The sequence below is a fragment of the Monopterus albus genome, unplaced genomic scaffold, assembly GCF_001952655.1.
Source record: "Monopterus albus unplaced genomic scaffold, M_albus_1.0 scaffold165.1, whole genome shotgun sequence".
Lineage (NCBI taxonomy): Eukaryota > Metazoa > Chordata > Actinopteri > Synbranchiformes > Synbranchidae > Monopterus > Monopterus albus.
This window is the reverse complement of record NW_018128045.1, coordinates 8,172-12,368: the sequence shown is the minus strand read 5'-3', so window position 1 is coordinate 12,368 and position 4,197 is coordinate 8,172. Positions and strand designations below refer to the sequence as shown.

At 41.1% G+C, this 4,197-nt stretch overlaps 1 long non-coding RNA gene across 1 annotated transcript in view; it reads left to right on the top strand.

The window, feature by feature from the left end:
- Nucleotides 1-4,197, top strand: part of LOC109968878 (uncharacterized) — a 13,694-nt gene that overhangs the window by 1,335 nt on the left and 8,162 nt on the right. The gene's annotated exons all lie outside the window — the stretch shown is intronic.

The following is a 4,197-nucleotide window of genomic DNA, read 5'->3' as shown; positions in this document are numbered from 1 at the left end:
AAATGTTGCACGTTTCCAAAGCGTAGTCGCTCATCTTTTTGACATCACAGATAATGCCATATGGGGTTATGGAGACGCTGTGTCTCAGTGTGTGTGTGCGTGCGTGTGTGTGTGATGGGAGGGGTTGAAAGAGGGCTTGTCCTCAGTAGTGGTTTTCACATTCTGGCTCAGTGTTGCATCATTTCCCCAACCACCCACGTTCCGGATATCCCCCACTTTCTCTCTCTTTGCTTTCTGGCCTCTGTTGAAAGGAGGAATGTGAGGAATGCAGCAGTGAATAGGCGAGGAAGCACCCAAATGACAGACCGACACAGGATTTTCCTTCTCTTTGTTTGGTCTCTGAATCCGACATTTCATTTATTACTAGTAGCAGTAGAACAAGTTTAGAAAAGACCAGATAGTTCAAACATGAAATAATGCATCTGTAGAGAAGTGTTTGCACCAAAATATACAAAAAGTATAAGGGTAAAAGGACTTGTTCCACAGATCTATTATAATACCTAATTTGACAGTTAATTCTGAAGCAGTGACGTACCAATTTTAATGTGGTAGCTGATCAAGGTTGAATTAATGTCACCTCTAATTTAGTTCAGTGGTAACTGGCCTAAGCACTGGTCACCCTCCAGATGGTCAAAGATAAATGTGAGGGTTGTAAGATGATAGGAAAGACAGTTTTATGACACAAATTTGTTGCTTCTTTTGTAATCTGTGCTGCTTTGTGACGTTTTGGGAACTTTCCCTCTTTGGGCTGCAAACAATGAAGCTGTCTGACGAGTTCAGAGGAGGTATCTCAGTCCTGATGACTGACTCACAGACACCTGAAACATGAAGACCACCCACTGCACTTTTGTAAGGGGGAAAAGGTTAATCTAAACACTTACTAAAACAATAGGTTGTGAATAAATGTAGCACAGTAAAAACTTGAATATCTCCATCTGAAATGTGGTGCAGGGGCTAGAAGCATATGATGATAAAAATCCCATACAAATGTTAAAAAGTACAGTACTTGAGTGAGCGTATTTAATGGCTAAATCCTTCAGCAAAAGACTCATTTTGGCGGGTTGCCCTTGAATGTAGCGACACAGATGGTCTATTTTTAGGGATCAAACACTCTGCAGCCAGGTGGGCACCTCACCCACAGACTAAACCGCCTCCAATTAAACCTTCGCATTAGGCAGGAATTCAGCAAGGCAGCCAGACAATGGCTACATCTCTATAGACAAGAAGTGAAGCGTGATATCAAAGCGGGTTGTCAGTGTTTCCTGTTAATTTCTTCAGGATGTGAATGCTTTTTGTTCTGTCTGAGACCCCAACGTAACTCTGAGCTCATTTAAGGCCTGTTCCTGGGAGGTTTAGTTTGTCATCTGTGGAGAATTATGTTATGAAGCCCTGACCTTTTCCACAGATTAATGTTAGCAGTGCCCTGTTTATACAACATCACCTGACTTACTACAGCTCATAGGTTTCTCTGGGGAGGAGAGAATCACTGGTCATCTTCTGACCTACTAATAGGTGCACTTTGCCCCTTCTGACTCAGTTTTTGGAGTGACGACAAGTGGTATTGGCCATTCGACATCTGTTTAGTCACAGCTGCACATCTTATAGGTCGAGAGCAGTAAAAATTAAGTTTATATCAGTGCATCTGGCAAGATCTCAGTGGTCCGTTAACACAGCCTGTGCTTGTTTCTGATGGCAACAGAGGTTGTTGAGAGCAAAGACAACTTTAAGGCTGTAAAGAAAACGTGATAAACACAAAACTGAAACCTGGCTTTAAACTCACCACAGTTCACCATTAAGCTTCAGGACATCTCCAGTGAACTGCTAGGGTATTTTTGCAGCTGTGGGAAATATTAAGGAGTGTATTTTTATCTTCTTACCGTTGTCAGTTTTCATTCAAATATCTCCCAAGTCCATTTTTATCTTTCTGGCAGGACCTCAGGACAAAGGCATGAAGCAGCTGAACATTTTTCACTCTCGCAGAACTTTTATTAACATTCCATTTTCCAGATGATACAATTTCCAAACATATAAGGATGAATAACGGGAAATGTCTGTAGAAATATGTGACATTTACAGTAACAGTGTACTCACACAAAAGTTATAACTGTAAATATGCATGACAGAATTCAAAGATGGCTTTATATGGAAGAGTGTGTGTACATGATGTCACCAGACACAAAATGTAATATTTATATTTCAAGCTACTCTGATGCAGGAAGGTGGAGACATCTCTACCATCCTTTCGGATGGTTGAGTCTTGTTGAAATTAAAAAAAAAAATAGGCACAGGAACATGTTTATATAAAAATAAATAGATGCCCAAGCGAAATGCATCTATAGCTGCTGAAAGAAATCAGTTAGTTTGTTGTGAATGTTGTGGTGTACAGAGGAACACTGAGATGCATCATTTCCTTGCATTTGATACAGTAGATGTGTAGGACTTTTGTTCCTTAGGGAGGAATCTGTAGCTATGAACTACACTACAGTTTTAGTGCCGGGCAGGGAGCAGAACGTGGGCTGTCCAGGGCTTTTGTTGAAAATGGCTTCCTGCTGCATTAGAACTTTTTCATTATTTTCACACATGTCAAGAAAAGATCAGGAATATAAAACATGTCCAGTTTTTAGGTCATAGACTGAACAAAGTTGGACACAAATACAATAAATCATTCAGCCTCTCAACTTTTTGTTCGTGACTGCTGCTTGTGATTCTTATGTTTGTTCTACTGATCCTTACCATTTATGTCAGTTATCATGCCCAGAGCAGTGAATTTATATTTACAGTTTAAGATGCTCTGTTCTTGTAGAAAATGACCTAATGTGTTTTAAAGATGAATCATCTCGGCTTCCTGCGTCTGTCAAACAGAGAGGATGAGGATGTTAGTGAGACGAGACTATGATTCCACCGTGATGTGCTGAAGATGTTGTGGCTCCTTATCAGATCTGCTGGATAAACACTGCACTGGCATCACGTTTGACCCCGTCTCCTGTCTGTCACTTTCTCTGTTTTGATGTGGGGGAAAAGTGCTCAGCCTCCTGGAAAGTCTTGGGATGAAAAGGAAAGCGAACAGTGTTGGCCAAAGTATGTGGGTTTCCAAGAACCGACAGTCTAATAATCAATCTAGAAAATCTGGATATAAGATTAGGAAGGCCCGGGCTTTCTAGGGATAAAGAGTGATAAAGGCATTCACAGTGTACAGGACCAAGACCACTACCTGCCTGAGAAACTAAATTAAAACACAGACAACAGGTTACTAAGAGTCAGATTATCAGTTGGAACAGCCACTGGTTGCTATTTTGTTTCCACTTCATGACGTCAGAGGAAGTTCATCTTCAGTCTGTGATGCATTTTCCAAGTTATTATGCAATCAAGTACTTTTTGGGGGTGGAGGGGGGTCACTTTCCCACAACATTTCCAGTTCCCTTCACTCTCCCTTTGTTTTTCCAGGCAACATCATCAAACGTGGAAGTTCCCTCTGTACGTCATAAGTTGTAATTTGAAGACAACTGAAATGATGCATTGTGGTCTCCTGAGGCTTCTGTGAGTTTTAAACTGACGTTCCTTCTATTTGGGTTCTAGCATGATTTGTCCTGCATGACCGTTGAACCCTGGTATAAAAGGGTAGCTTTGTATTTCTTCTTGTCTGTTATGTTGCAGTATGTACTTGCAATGAATACTTTACAATTACATTTACCAAGCTTTTGATACTGTGATACAACAAAACGTAACCAAGTTCTGTCGTCACAGCCCTCGAAGCTGTTTTACTGTCCTCATCTCACTGCATTTCATTTAACTACAGCTTCCCTTTAATTAATTTTTTTTCAAAGCACGAGTCACTTTCATGTTGTTTTGTAAAAAGAAAGTAAAAGGCCCAGACTTTCATTGGTTCAGTGTGTGTAAAATCTCTTGGGCTGCTCCACCCTGAGCATTGTTAGCTAAAAGCAAAGCAGTGTTTGCAGTTGTGAGTTTTTAAAATGCTGGGTGTATGACAAAGCTGCAGAAAATGCCAGTGTGCTTATCCAGCCAGTGATACTCAGTGATGCCCCACCCCAAAGGCCCATCCAGAAAGTATTACACCCCAAGCACAGACTCTTTAGGCTGGAACAATCTCCCCAGGTCTTAATTTAGACACCGGACGAGCTAGGGGTGTAAATCTCCATTCTCATCATGATACAATCCTATATCGATGCTCTCTGCCAG